At 38.8% G+C, this 16,614-nt stretch overlaps 1 protein-coding gene across 1 annotated transcript in view; it reads left to right on the plus strand.

Annotated features, from left to right (window-relative positions):
- Positions 1-16,614, plus strand: part of Spon1 (spondin 1) — a 261,030-nt gene that overhangs the window by 115,300 nt on the left and 129,116 nt on the right. The gene's annotated exons all lie outside the window — the stretch shown is intronic.

A 16,614-nucleotide genomic window follows, 5' to 3' on the forward strand; every position in this document is an offset into this window, starting at 1 on the left:
ATCAACATCAGCAACATCCTCAACCACAGCAGGTGACGGCTGGCAATCCGTCAGCCTCTTCCCGACTGGTTCCAGATGCCACCTTTCAATTTCTTCATGACTTCATGCTCTAGATAGCCAATATCAATCCATGAGAGAAATCAGGAGACCCCAAAATTGCTAGTTAGGAGTAGATTCTTAATCAAGACCTTCCCTATCCCTGTTTCTGAGACAGTTGTCTCAAAAAAAAAAAAAAAAAAAAATGCCCAACATGATCCCCAGTACTGCAAGATAAATAAGTAAATAAATTTTAAAACCACACCATGTGCCAGGCACTCTGTAAAACTCTGGAGATATAAGAGTGAACCAAAAAAGATTCCGTGTAGGTTTTCATTCCACTCAAAGAATAGTCCAGATGTTAATCAAACCATCACACAGAAGGAAGTAAAACGTTTTAACTATGAGTAGTGAACCTACCATGGACCAAGCATTTTCACATATGTAATGTCATTTAATCCTCAAAATAACTTGGTTTTGTGGTTAAGCTCACTGGGGACCAGAGAGATGTCATGATTTGCCCAGAGTCAAATGTAAGTGGTGGGTCCGAGTTTCAAACAAGGGTTTGCCAGGCTCTTTGTCTTGCCTTCAGTTTGGGTTGTCTTTAGGCCTGAGCTTACCCGTTCTCTCTGGCTGTGGGGGGCAGGATGTCCATGTGTGGCACTGAGCAGATTTTTTTTCTGCTCTTTGTCTGTTTTGTTCCTGCGCATTTCACTTTGGAGTTACCACAGCTGGGAAGGCCCGGTGGGAATGGCAGAAAGAGATTAAAAAGAGGAATTTGAGCCAAGCCCCAAAGGAAAAGGGAGAAAAAGGGCACATGGTTGGAACTTCAGAAGACCCAAGCCAGACCAGAACCTTCCTAGTCCCCAAACAGCCCACCCAGGGGAGGGGACTCCAACATTTCTTGGCAGATCAGGAGCCCTATTGTTTAATTTTATCCACGTACATTCGAGGCTTGGGATCCTAGAAGCCTCTTACTAGTTCAATCCTCTGACTCTGGGATTCAGCCTGATGTGCCTCAGCTGGTATGGGAGACCTGTGTGAACAAACTTGGACTCTCTGCCTGGAGGAGAAAACCACTTGGAACAAGGATGTTGGAAAAAATTTCCTACAGACCTCTATCCACTAACCCAGAGGAAATAAAATGTTAGGGGGCCATTACTCATCCTTTGTGATTCTAAGATTTTTTTTTTTTTTTTTTTTTTTTGCCCTTTTCTATTCTGCCACCATCATTTCCCAGAATTGGTGGGGGGATGGGGTACAAAGCCATTGTTTCTGGGTCTTTGGGACAAATGAAATACAAATCTGCAGAGAATTTCAGTGGAGTTGCTGGAAGTTTCTTCATAAATATAGCAGACACAAGTTCTAGTTTCCCCAGATTGTTCCACTATCAGATATTACGTTATACTGTCAGATCATATCCTAATTTTTGGTTGGACAATTTCATCACTATGTACAGAATAGCATTTATCATATCATATTGCAGCTATTTCTTCAGGAGCCTTTCTTCCCCACTGGACTGAGAAGTCCTCCAGGACAAAAGCCAGGCAGGCTGAGGACCAGGACCAGGCACCAACTTCTGAGCTCAGAGTGGCTTTACTATGTCCTGCGAAGCAAGTGTCTAGCCTTCACCTAGTCACGATGGCCAGTACTGAACAGGGACTGTAGGCTGGACTGTCCTTTCCTTGGAGGGAAAGGCATGAACTTGAACACTCAGACAACTGGAGACACTTGGAAGAGAACAGGGAAGGTCACCTCAGGACCTTGAAATCTCTGTTCCCAAAAATGATTTCTATCAGTCTTAGGTAGTAGGTAAATTTCCTTTTGTTGCTGCAGATCCGGTCTTGATAACCAATCCTGTCACCAAACGCAGAGAAGCTTCCCCACACCAGTGCAAACTGAAAGACACTAAATCCCCCTCTTCTTTTGTTAATCAGTCATCCAAAACACCACTTTTTCTGCAGGGATCTTACAACAGTGATTTCTCCAGCATTTTATTCCCAGAACCCCTTTTATCTGCTTAAAAATTACTGAGAACTTCAACATATTTTTGTTTATGTGTGTTCACCATATCAAAAATTGAAACGAATTTTAAAATATTGATTAATTGGTTTTAAAAAGTAATGTACAGTAAATGATTAATAAACTCATTAGAAGTTGACGTAAGTAAAACATTTTATGACAATTACTATGCTGTCCATAACAAAAGAAAGTTAGTAAAAAAAAAGCATTGTTTCACATTTCTGCCAGTTTTTTAAATGGCTGGCTTAATAGAAGACACACAGATTCTCATTCATCTTTGTTTCTGCATTCAGTCTATTGTGGTATGTTTTTGGTTGAAGTACAGGGAGAAAATTCCACCTCACATACATAACTGGAAATGGGAAGAGTATTTTAATAGCCTTTTCAAACAAATATAAATCATCTTTGATACCATGCCACATACTACAACCAACTCTACAAATGATGATTTTTAAAGGCCAATTATACTGTGGAATATGAAACTATATCAATGGATTTGTATTGGGTTACACTAAAATGCATTGCTTACCTTCCATCTTGAATGGAATTTGATAACATCATACATTGTTCATTTGGAAATTATTGGTTTATTGAATTATACAGATTATCTGAATATTAAATTAATATATTAATTAATATTAATATTAATTAATATTAAAACTCTCATCTGAAGAGTGTTTAGGTGTTGCAAAGCCATCAAATTCATAGAATGCATTCAGGTTGTCCAAGATTCTGATTTTTGATTGAAATATTAAATTTTATCATTGGCAAAAAGTACCCATCAGCTGTTTCCCTTGAAGTGACAGGCACACTTCATTTTTGAGAAAATTTCTCCTCATTCCCAAGTCTGAATAACCATGACTTGTCTGTCATTTGTTCTTTCATGTAAAAATCATGTTTTATTATAGAAAAAGGCAACTATTCCAGCTTGCACCTCAAAGAACACATAAGTGCTTTCGTTTGGGACAACAAGAGGACTTCATGTACAGCAGAAGTGCTTTTGCATATTTCCCAGTTAGTCACACAGAATAATAAAAAGATGTGCACTAAAAGGTAGAGATTTAATAAAATTAATCGTTTTTATTTGTTTCATCAGGGACATTCTTGTGTGAAACTGACTTTTCTGTTGTCTACTGTGAGTCAGTGGCAGTGAAGAAACGTTGAGTGCTGACAGTCCAGGGCCACTACCTTGACCCGTGCTCAGTGCCAGCAGTAATGTCAGCACACTGCAAAAAGCATATTATGTCCTAATATTACTATGAAAATATTTTTCACCTTTAAGACCCCCAAAAGCATTTTGGGGTCCTCAGGGCTCTGTGAATCACACTTTAAGAACCTCTGTGATAGGGTAAGATAGCAACCTTAAGGTGCTCTTACTTTCTGAGAAACTTGAGATTCATCATGGAGGGCTGAGCAACAGGGAGGGTTGAGCACCACCTGTATTTTCAACCATTTGGTACAGTGGGCCACATCTGCAGGTGATTCTTCTCAATCATGGTACAAAACATTCGTTCTAAATGCTATTTCTGGGGTTCCCTCCATTGGAGTACAGAGTGCTCTGCAGTTCCCACCCTGGGGTGGGGGGGAGAGTAGTTGCGGTGAAAAGGAGGTGGGAGAATGGCCTAAATGGCCATTGGCCTTCCTTTTAATGACATAAATCTCTGCTGGCCATCTGGAAATAGTGAGATCCTCTTAATATACTCCCAATCAAGAAGATCTAGAAATCCTTTTTAAGCTTGGATCATATAAGTTTTACTTCCTAATTTTGTAGTGGGAAAAACAAACAAACAAACAAATAAACAAAAAAACATGAAGCACAAAGAAATCAGGCTCAGATCACATAGCCAGCAAGGGTCCCCACCAAAATCAGAGCTAAGATCTTGATTTCCTTTTGTCTCCCTCTGGGGGCTGTCATGAGGCAATCTGTCCTCTACGGTAAAATTAAATGTCTTAAACACAAATCATCTTTTGGTAAGGGTTGGCTACACAAACACGAAACTCAACTGGTACCAAATTCTGTACCATACTGAACAGCTGGGCCCACTGTAGGAAAGACCTACTCTGCAGAAATCCCAACTAGATGTCAGAAAGAGAAGGACTAGATTTGCTGAGCCTGATGGAATTCCTGATTCCTGAAGCACTAGGATAACTGCAAGCTCCTGTAGCATCTGCTCTAGGCACTGTCAGTCTAGTTCCCAGGCACAGGAACTATGGGAGCAGTTGCTTCCCAGGAACAAGGTGACCAGGCACATCAGGATGTTCCAAGGTCTGGAGACATGCCCAGTCTTTGCCACAGAATTGGGAGCTTCCTACCAGCTGCTGACTCTTATTGGTCTCTGGCCTGCATGCAACTCCTGGGTTTTTTTTGACAAATGCTTCCATCTCGTAGAAACTCTGTCATCTTCCTAGACTATGGAAGGCATATGACTGCCGGCCATTCTTGATACAGCATCAGTTTCAATACTGTTTTAAAAGTACATATTGATGAAAAGAATATTCATCCAGAATCCCATTATTGTGTTACTTAAAACATTGATATAGCCACTGGGAAATATGCTCTACATAATCAAAGTTAATTTTACAATGAAACTCAACCATCTTCTCTGTTGGGTCACTTACCTTTAAAATTTACTGCATCCAATCACTTGAAAAACCCCACACTTGGCAACTATTTTTATTCCTTTACATATCCATCCACTGACCGAGTTCCTACTTCACATTCAAACATATTGAGTCCTACTTTTTACACTTGATTTTCCTTTCATAATCATAATTTATTATGGCAGTTTACTCCAAAACATTTATCCAACTCTTCTTTTATTGACCTTTTAGGTGATGTCAGGTCTTTTGCTAGCTTAGAAAGTACTGCAGTAAAAACTTTGTCTGTAAAGTCTCCTCCACCCTTCCTCTTTTCTTAAAATTATTTCCTTGAAATAATTTCCCAAGAGTAAGACTGCTGGCTCAAAGGATGTGGGATTTTTTTTTTTTTTAACTTGAGATTGCTTGCCGGATTCGTCTCTGAATCATTTGTATTGATTCACCATGTTAACCATAATGAACAAAATATCTATTTCTCAGCATTCAATTGAAGCTTTTCTTGTTTGGATTCGGCCAATTTGATGGTCATAAAAAAATAATCTTATTATTTTAAATTGGTCTTGGTTGAAATTATGAACACACTTGAATCCTTTTTTTTTTTAAATGTTTATTGTCCTTTGTCTTTAAATCACTAGGGAGGTGGCATGAATCAAAGTCTGATTTTGCTCATTATCTCTCCAGGGCCTTGCTCGTTGTCTGGCACATTGAAGTTCTCAATAAATTGTGTTGCATGAATGCAGGAAGCAGTTTGAAAATGAGTTAAGGAAAGAAAGAATAGAAGGAGATGAGCAATGAAAAGCTACTGAAGAGGTTAGGCCAGGGGAGAGAGAGGGGACCGTATGTGGCCATCACGTGGAGAGCAGATTGGATGGGGTCAGTGGTGTGTGAGAAGGTGGGTTAGAAGGACATTGCCATGAATCAGCAGTGATGGCCAGGCTTGGACCGTGGTGGTGGAGCTGGTGATGAGGGAGATAGTAAATGGGCCTATCTGTCAGCAGCAGATTTTGTCATGGATTGGATGCGGAGGAGTAAGAGAGAGAGAGAAGCATCAAAGCTGATAAGCCACGTGTCTGGCTTAGAAATGGAGGTGCCTTTTCTTTTTAAAATATTCCTCAGTATTATTGTCTTTCTATTTTTACAAATGATTTTTGAAATCATGTCATCAAGCTTGTAAAGGATCCTGTCAGAATGTTAAGTGGAGTTGCATTAAATCCAAAAATTGCCTTGGGAATAATTGTTAGCTTAATAATATTTAGCTTGCTTAGTTTCTTCTCATTTATGAATAAAACCGACCATTTGTGGGCTTCCTTAGTACAGAGCCTAGAACAGTGATAACATGTGACTGACTATAGGCTTCCTTTCCCAATCTAACTTCACTATCCCCAAGCCACCTCCTTCTGTCCCTCCCTACAACTTCTGTCCAGCTACCCTCTCTTCCAGCTGCAGCTCTCCTTCCTGATTCCTGTAGGGAAACACTTCAAGTTTAATGGTGCTGTTTTAGCCAGCTTTTTTCATGCTGTGACTAAAGGACCCAACCAGCACAATTTTAGGGAAGGAAAAGCTTATTTGGGTGCTTTAGGTTTCAGAGGTCTCAATCCAGAGGCAGCAGGCTTCATTCCTTGGAGCTCAAGGTGAGGCTGAACATCATGGCAGAAGAGTGTCGCAAACTCGAATGATGATAAGAAAGGAGAGAGAGAGGGAGAGAGAGAGAGAGAGAGAGAGAGAGAGAGAGAGAAAGAGAGAGAGATCTCCCCACAGGCCAGATATAAATATATATCCCTAGCTGGGGATATAGCTCAGTTGGTAGAGTGCTTGCCTTGAATGCACAAGGCCCTGGATTCAATCCTCAGCACCATAAAAAAAACAATATATATCCCAATGACCGACCTCATCCAGCCACACCCCACCGGCCTTCAGTTACCACTAGGTTAATCCCATCAGGTGATCAATTCACTGATTTAGTTAAGGCTCTCATAACCCCATCATTTCTCCTCCAAACCCTCTTGCATTATCTCACAGGTGAACTTTTGGGGGACACCTCACATCCAAATCATAACAGGTGCTCACCACCCCTGAGAGCTCCACCTTCCTTTACTGCTTTCCTTTAACCCTGCCGTGCCCTTTTAAATTGTCCCTTCACCAGTCTATCCTCTCTTACCCCATTTGATGATGCCGTCTGTTTCCTGTGGACAGCAATGGCCCACATTTTCAGGAATTGATTCGTAGACTCTGTATGTGTGAAATGAACATACAGCACGGGCACTGACTGCTCCAGGGTTCCTCTAGGGTTATGCTTGCCTGCTGTACTGCCACCTTCTCTGACCCACTCACCTCACTCTCCCTGACCGCTCCAATGCTGCTTCCCCACATTGCTTTCCCATTACCTGGAGACATCCACATGGGCTGTCTTTTCTCTGGATCTGTGGCTAAACTCAGATGCCAACTCAGTTCCCATTCCGAAGTCTTCTAAATCCCCTTCTCCCTTTACCAACCTGGGTTCTCGTCTCACCCAGAACATTCACAGGAGCCTTGCTCTGGGCAGGACACCTCAGTACTTGCTTGTTAGGCAGGTGTTTTCTAGACTTTTACCTAAAAGGAATTACTTTAAGAATGGGGAATGCATTTGCATGGATCAGGTTTCCCTGCTTTAAAAATATATGCAATTTCTGTAAAAACTGAAACTTGAATAAATTATAATTTTTCATAAATTATTCTCTTTCTCCCATGAAAGCTTTACAGTTTCTTTCTTATACATCCCTCATGAAGTTAATGCCTTGGACTACTTTGTGTTTGTTATTATTATGAATGAGGTTTCCAGTTTTCATTATGTTTTCTGACAGGTTATAATTAGTATAGAAGAATGTTATTGATCATTATTAAGTTTTATTGTACCTGTATGCTTTTTACTTAATGCCTCTACCCAAGATTTCTCAGATTACGTAAGTAATCAATCACAATTTGCCTGTAATGGGTTTGTCTTTTTATTTTTTCTGATTACTCTTCTGTTATTTCTATGGTCTCCCTCTTATTCATTGACAAGAACCTCCATACAATTTTAAATAATAATGGTAAAAATGGACAGACTTGCTTCACTTCTGTTTGTATTTACAATGCCTTTAATATCTCTTAATTACAGTGTTGACTGTTGGCTTCAAGTATGTTAAATATAGATGCCTTCTTTGCATTTTTTAATGGATTTCGGAGTTTTCAAATGCCATTTTGGCACTTACTGATATGAACATATAATTGTTACTATTTAGTCTCTTGTGAGTATTATAATTACTAGTTTTCCATTTGCTAGACTATTCTGTGATGAATCTGACTTAATTATGGTGTTTTATTCCCTTTAGTATATATGCATAATCAGCATCTTCCAATATTACATGCTTGTGACAAGACATTATATTAATTTTTGCATACATTTTCTCCATATTTTTCTTTAGCCCCATGAGATGAATACTATGTTCTCTGTTTACAGAAGAAGAAACTGAGTCCCGGGAAGGTTAGCAATGAGCAAATCTGTGAGAGAAGCAAGCTTTGAATCAGGTCTATCTGACCTAGTCTTTCCTACGGGGTCTTCCTTTCAAGTGGTCACAGGCCTGTCTTGTCTCTAAATTCTTCACATCTATGTGTAAGAATGAAATAGGTGTATATTTTCTGAGTTTTTTCCTTCATGCTGGGGATTGAGCCCAAAGGTGTTCTATCGCTGAGCTACACCCCCAGCCCTTTTATTTTTTAACTCAAGACAGGGTCTCTCTAAGTTTCAAACTTGAAATCCTCCTGCCTCAACCTCCTAAATAGGTTGGATTACAGACACGTGCCCCCATAGCCAACTTAATTTTTTTATTTTTCTTTCTACTCTTATTTGACTTTAGTCTCAAGACCATGGAGTAAATTGGTTAGTTGTTCCCTACCCACTTGTATTCATTACAGATTCCCTGAAGGCGTTATCCACACTCAGCCCTCCTGTCCTCACCCGCAGCCTCTTCCAGTTTTTTCATTAACTCTTGGTACCTACAAGCTTTTTTGTGTTTGTTTTAGAATTTCTTTCCTTAAAAAAAAAAAAAATCATCTTTTTAATCCAGGTTTTCATAGTCATTAGTATATGACCATAGAGATAGTGAAGTCATTCTCCTTTCTTTTCTGACTACATTTACAAGGGTTAACTCTGTCAGCTAAGTTTCAGTAGTTGGTTAAATAATGCTCTTGGTATCCCTTTCCTAATATATATCTATCTGCTTTTCTATATCCCAATCTTTTCTATTCCTTTTGGACTGTCCTTTGGTTCCTTTGGTAAATTTTTATATTGTTTACTTTCATATTGATTTTCCTGCTTTTCTTATCATCATTGTTTTTATTAATAACAGAGGCACTTAGGGCTGGGAAGCTGCTTCTTTGTTGAGCCCTGAGCTTTTCCCAGAGATTTTCATTTGTGTTCTCATTTCCATTGTTCCACAGAGTGCCTGTGTGCACTTTATCTTTTCAACATACGTATATATTGGCAAGGTATTATAAAAATCCCAAGTAATCAGAGTTTGTTTGTTTGTTTGTTTTTTGTCGACTGATGTTGTTCTTAATTTTGTTTCATCATTTTGTCTGGATTAGAGAGTACAGTGCATGTAATTTCTGCTTTGTTTACTGAGGATTTTTTTTTTTAAATAATCTAGTGGAGATTTACTTAGGAAGCCTTTTCTCTTATTCACCTCAGGTGCCAAGGAATATTTTGTTCACTTCATGACACATGGGCATCATTGGTCCATGGAAAGCCCCTCTGGTTTATTTGTTTTTTGTTTCATTCCATTTATCCCACGGTTATTGTGATGATTGTCATACTATAATTTTTCTGCCATCTTATTTTATGTTTTCTGATTGTACGATCTTTTTTATTTTTTAACTTTTTTCTTTAAAGTGCCTAAATTAAGTCTGCTTCTGCTGGTTTAAAAATAATCTGATTCATTTTTTGTGTTCTTATGGGAATCGCCTTTAGCATAAGACACATACCCATATCTGTTCATCTCTGTTGACTTCATCAGCATGTTAACAGCAACATCTTCTCCTAAATAAAATGAGTACTTTGCATGCTCTCAGATTCCCCTGGTCTCTACCATCCCTCTACCCAAATGTGTACTTCATTTTGATTGGCTTTTATTTGTTGATTGTTATGGATAATTTTTTTGTCTTTTCTTTCATCTTTGCTTTTCTACACAACCACAAATTTTGCTACAGCCTTGATCACGCCTTGCTTTTTAGCATTCCTCTTATTTGAGTTTTTCTTGTAAGAGTGTGCTGACAATAAGTCTTCCCCAGGCAAACTCTCTACAGCTTTATACACTGAGAATATTTGTATTATGTTCTTAAGTTTAAATGACATATAGCTGGATATGAGACCTAGGTTCAAAACCATTTCCTTTTATATTATAAAACATCATATTCTGATATCCAGCTCTTTGAAAGTCCAATAACAGTCTGATTCTGGTTTCTTTCAAGTTGTCTCTTCTCTGTGCTTTCCCATTTTTTCTACCTGTTTTTCTCCTTAATAGTCTTACTTTTCACTATTAATGTGACTGGGTATGAATCTTTTTTTTTCCTTTTTTAAAAAAATGGTTTTCTGTTTTATAGGTCCTTTCAGTGTAAAGCTATCTCTCTTCTTTTAATTCTGGGAGATTTGGGGATTTTGGGGGGGGCAGGGGTCAAATATTTCCTTTCCTCTTCTTTTCTCTCTTTCTGGGCCTCCAGCTACTCAGATATGAAATCTACTCATCTCTTCAAACCACATAGGTCCTACTTCATGTGTTCTTTCCTTTAGGAGGGTCCTCAATTTGGTCCCCCAGATCACTCATTCTTTCTTTAGTGTTAACCATCCTGTTTTTATCCCAACTACTGTGCTGTTTATTTCAACCACTGAGAGGGATTTGCCATAACCTTTTATTTTTAAATAACTTCTGATCCTGTAGGGAACTCTGATTATCCTTCACCCAGATTCTGCAATTGTCAGCATTTTACCACATTTGCTTCACCATTTCTCTCTCCACATAGTTCTGTGTGTTTCATCTCCATATGTCAACTCTTGCAAATAAATGGCAGACATGTGTACTTCCATGTGTATTTCCTAAGAAAGACATTCTTTCATAAAATCATGTTATGCTTAAAAGTAACATGATAACATGTTGAGAGCCACAGCCAAATTGGGAAGGCACCTAGCATTTTGCCAGTACTTTTGAGTTCTCGTGGAGTTCCCGTTGAGTTCTGGTTGAGCTCTCGCGGGGATTCCTGGAGAGTTCCCGTTGGTGGGTGAAGTTCTGGTGGAGGGAGTTCCGGTTGGTGTGTGGTGTGTCCCGGTGAAAGCCGCGTGGGTGGCGTTTGGGGGAGTTCGGAAATAAAAGTTTGTTCCGTTGAGTGGCTCGTGATTTGTGCCCAGCCAGACTGCGGCAATAACATACTAGAATCTATGTATGTTTTCTCAAAATACACAAATTGTATTCTCTACAACAATATGTTAATATTAATAATAATGTTTTCTACAACAATTCTGTACAATATCAATTGATGTAATCCACATATGCAATTTTAAATGTTCTAGTAGCCACATTTAAAAAGTAAAAAGAAGCAAGTCAAATTTGGCACATGCCTGTGATCCCAGCTAATCAGGAGACTGAGGCAGGAGGATGACTAGTTTGAGGCCAGCCTGGGCAACTTAGAGAGACTCTGTCTCAATAAAATTAAAAAGGGCTGGGAGAAATAACTCAGTGGTAAGTACTTCTCTAGCCTACAAGAGGCCCTTTGATCCATTCCACAGTATCACATATACACACACATACAAATTTTAATATTCTATTTTATTTAATCCTATATAATGTTGAATCATTTCAACATTAACATGAAAATATATTATTTGGATATTGTGCATTCTTTTTTAATGTAAAGACTCAGTATATAGTTTACATTTACAGAACATCTCCGTTCAGACTCTCTACATTTTAATCACTCAGTGGCCACATGTAACAATTGGCTCTCATATTACACAGCACAACTGTAGCAAAGAAAAAAAAAAGATTGGATCTGGTCCAAGAACCAATCTGGTATCATACCCTGTATTTTCTTGTCATGTCTCTTTAGCCTCCTTTAGTCTGGAACAGTTCCTTAATCTTTCTTAACTTTCATGATATTGACATTTCTGAAGAGTGCCAGACAGTTATTTTACAGACCTTCATTCAATTTGGGGTTGTCTGACGTTTTCATATGATTAGATTCAGGTTGTGCATCTTTGGCAGGGATTTCATAGCCATTAGGAATGTTCGTTTAACTCCTAAATTGCATTTGGTGCTTTTTCTCTACTTCTTGCGTTTGCTTCAGATTACTAAGATCTTCTTGTCTTTGAGGGTATAGATGGTGCTTGTGTTAAATTTTTGGTCCATCTGCTGCAGTAAGCGGCTTGGCGTTCAGTTGTAGTCCTGGGGATCTACTTATGAGGCAGGTGATCTTATGTTTCTCTGGTGACATAACTATGCCTAACAGTGTATGGTGGGGAAGGGGCAAATCTGGGGTGGCATCTTTTCTGGTGTCTTCAAAGAAAGGGAAAGAGATAAGGCCATGGAAGAGAGGCTGAGACATCACATCACTGTCGCGGACATTTCTGTATGCTTCTGTCCTACTGCATGACTTCCCCAGTTAGGGATTCATTCTGACACCCAGAGCAAAGCAGGCTGAAGAAGAATCTTCAAGATCTCCTTGGATTCTCACCCCCAGCCCTGGACTTTTGGAGGGGAAAGGAGGGAGAAGCGTATCCCCAATAAAAAAGGGGCACCTTTCATCCCCTTCTCTTCTGTGGAGGAATTTGGGCTGCCTTGATATTACTTTGGCTGTAGAATAAAAATAGAGCTGGCCAGGTCCTGCAGATATCCCAGTTGTAGGACAGGCACTGACCCGCCCTTGGCAATGTCAGAGAAGAGAAATAGAAGAGCTATAACAATCCTCACAACCCATCCTCCCACCACTGGACCAGAGGAAAGAGGAGACTCGCCACTCCTCTATCCATCTCCTCCTGGCTCAGGCCACCTCTACCCTATCCCCATGGGGCAGGTCAGGATCGCTTCTGACCTCACCTTTATTTCAGTATCTCTGTTAGTTCCTTGGATCTGTGCTTCCTACCATTTCTGAAATTTCCTAGGCTAAATTAAGAACATGAGGAGCATATGTTAATTCACCATCTCATGAGGTACCAGCAATAAAATGTCAGGGTTTTGTTGTTGTTGTATAATCTACCTAATTTTGACAATATCTGCACTTTCTGCTGTATTATAGAATATTCAATCATGTTTTTAATTCTATTGCTTCATTCTCCTCTCTGTGTATCACATCCTGATGATAGAGTATTAATACCCTGTTCTAAAGGTGTATGCTTATTAATTTCTCTTTGATTTTTAACCGTGATTGCTTTCTATCTGTTGCTGTTCTTAGGCCCGATAGACAAAATATTATCATGTTCTCATTAACTCCAGCTTTTATCATCACATAGCTAACAGATCAGCTTGCTTTAATAACTTGTGCCTTAAATTTCACCTCATCTGAAATCTCAATTTTTTTCTCTTAAAAAAATGTATCTTTTAAGTGTTTTTTCAAATTTATTTTTGATCTATTTAATCTTGTTTTAATCTATTTTTATTCTACAATTCTCCTAACCCCCAACTCCTTTCTCAAACATTTTTTTCTCTGTTATTATCCTTATTTATTTAGATTCCCTAAACCTTTTTAAAGATTTCCTAGTAAATTACTGCATTGATTCATTTGGAAGCATTCTTTCTGCTTTTGTGTTTGGTTTGGTTTGGCTTTCCAGATAGTTTAAATTTATGCTCAGAGTAATCCTGGTCCCTTTCAGGTTAGGTCATTCCACTTTTTACCTCTCGATTGTTATAGTTAATTTGTTTTGGTCCTAGATTTTATTTGGTATAATAGAAACAATGTCTTGGTTTTATTTGGTTATTTTTAATTTCCTTGGGCACTGGTCTTCTTAATTCAATTAGCTGTCAGCTTAAAATAACCAGGGACTTGGGGGTAGGGGGTCTAAGTTGGTGGTGAAGAGCTTGCCCCAGCATTACATAAATGAAAACAAATAAATTAAACCTAGATTTTTATTTCTGGTATATCTATACCCCTGTGCCTTATTAGAACAGCACCTCTGATTCACTTTATGGAAAGCTTTCCTGTTCTTGGATTTCCTCAACTCTTCTCACTGCCTTGTCCACTGGGTTAATTTGCTGTTCAGCTTCTTGTTTTAATCTATTTTTATTCTACAATTCTCCTAACCTCCAACTCCTTTCTCAAACATTTTTTTTCCTGTGATATTATTCTTCTTTCCTTCTTTCTTCCAAAGACACTAATTCAGGATTTCTTACTGTCTATAACAGTATCATCTTTTCCCAGGTTTGTCTTTTAAGATCAGAACTTTTTTTGTGGGAGACACTTCTCATCCATTTGTCTTTTAAAATCAGAACTTTTTTTTGTGGGAGACACTTCTCATCCATTAGTGGGTGATTATATTTCTTATGACTGAAAATTTTTGAAAGTATTTTCCTTTGGGTAATAACTGAGCTGAATTTAAAATTTAAATTCTAGAGCTTTTTACTCTAATATTTGGACATGGTTTTCCATTACAATGAAAGAAAATGGTCTTTTTTTTTAACCTTGTGACCATATTCCCCATCTGAAATCTGCAGCCTACCTCCTTGCAGAATGCTTTATTTCTTTTGTAGTTAAAATATTTGGTGATGTATATTGATCTCAGTTATTTTAAATGGATCTTAAGTAGAACTCTATTTATACCTCTACTTTTATTTAGTGGCATTTCTCTCCTAGTGGGTCTTTTCCTCCCCTTTCACTGTGTGTTCTTTGTGGTTTGCTCATTCATTCCACAGATCCATTCACAGCTTCTATTGTGTCCTGAACCAATACTCAGGCCACCTTTCTCTTTCTTCGGGAACCCTTATCTCTCCCAGAGTGCTCCATGCTTCATATCCATCTTCTGCTTCCTTTCTTTCCACACTCTGCAGATTTTTCCTGAGCCTTTTCTCTTCCTCTGTTTAGTTTCTGATGGCATCCAGTACCATAATTTACCTACATTCATTGATTACTCTTTCCTGCCCCTTCCTCCAATAAGGAGCTCTTCTGAAACAGGTGTAATGTCTTTCTTACACAATTGTAAATTCTGTTCTGATTTTTGTTTCATTTCATGGTTTACTGATTCCACACTCCTGTGCACATCCCCACGTTTTCCCCTTTACTCATTCTGCCTTCAGTTTTTCATGATGATATGACTGCTCCTCTGAAACCTTTGCTTCAGACTATTTTATTGGCATTTTAATGGACCTTGAAATTGGAAGGGTCAGAGCCTCTCATTGTGCTTTTCTCCTGAAAGTCCCAAAACTATTTATTGAGCCTCTCCTTCCTTAAATGAGATGCACCTACATTGGACTGACCATTCAGAATTATGTAAAGTATTGCTTTTCTTCTATCAAGATAGAGTCCTCATTACCACTGAGAGGGGTAAGTTAATTTATTGATAACTTGCTCACCATTTACTCCTGCTGCCTGGCAGTTTAAAAAGCTCATGCTTCCTGCATCTCATTTCTGCAGCTTAAATAGTCACCTGTTTTGAACTGATTTCAGGAGGAAGAAAGATTGGATTCATTGGCAAGTCATGGATCAGTTATTATGTAAGCTCTAATGCTACCAATTTCCCTAGAAAAATGGATGTGATTAACATTTACTTTTGACACCGACCCAAGCATTTTTCATTTACTATTTTCTTCAAACCTGTTTGCCAGTACCTATGTTGTGATTCCAAGAAATGCAGACTTTAATAAGAAAGATTTAACTTTCCCTTTACATAAAAAAGATTCAAAATACCCAAAAGCCTTATAAAAATCACAGGAGGGGGAATATACAAAGTTCATTGAACAACAGCATTCTATATGGTTACCCAGGAATTTGCACACAAAACTCTGTTAAAATGGAAAGCATTTATGTACTTAAGTTTTCCAAACACGGAATTGAAAAATGCACCCTCAAGAATTGTTTATGCCAAGAAGAGCCAACTATTTATAATCACAACTAGAGTTTCTGCAAAGGTCTGTGCCAGCCACTACAATCCTGGCAAACATCCCTCCAAATTTGCAAGAACTCTACTGTTTTGGGTTGGAAGTGAAGCATGAGTCCAAAGAAATACTTGCCACTTTTTTCCTAGCCTCAGTTAAATTCAGAGTGCAAGAACAAACATAGAAGAGGACAAAGGGCATAGGAAATCTCAGCACCGGCAGCCCTGCCTTATTTTTAGTGAAAAGGATTAATATAGGGCAGCCCTGCAGAAAAGCTGATGGCCTGTGATCAGGGAGTGGGATACTTGTAATCCCTTTACCATACCACTGAGTTGATTGATTAAATTGAAAGTTAGGAGCCAAATGCCCTGAGAGCATTGTGGAACCTTCCAACTCTGTGCATATTCATGTGGTCCTAATGACCTTCCATGGGAGGGAAAAGTATATACTACCTGCAGGGAACACATGAAACTAGGCTTGGGAGGAAGCGAAACTTTTTCACAACCACCAGCAAGAATTTAATTAAACTCTAACATTTAAGCTTGCCTGAATTTAAGAGGAAAATGTACCTTGTTTTCCCTGCACATGGAGCTTCCCAGAGTCTTGTGGCTCAAGTAGAAAGAACAATGGAAAGCAGAAGGCTTTCTCTTCACATCTGGCTCCTTGAAATGGGGCTAAGAGGTTTTCTGGAGGGCTTTGCTGGCGGGGGTCAGTTAGTGTTTACAGATGTGAGTGGCTTTCAGTCATTGAATGCAAATTGCATTTGCTTTGTTGCACACACTCTGGGAAAACCAAAAGGAAGGAATAATGATCCTTTATCCGCCCACCCACATTGAGATTCAGGACACAGTCTTTTCAGGTTTTTTGG

This window comes from Callospermophilus lateralis, chromosome 2 (genome assembly GCF_048772815.1).
Source record: "Callospermophilus lateralis isolate mCalLat2 chromosome 2, mCalLat2.hap1, whole genome shotgun sequence".
Classification (NCBI taxonomy): Eukaryota; Metazoa; Chordata; class Mammalia; order Rodentia; family Sciuridae; genus Callospermophilus; species Callospermophilus lateralis.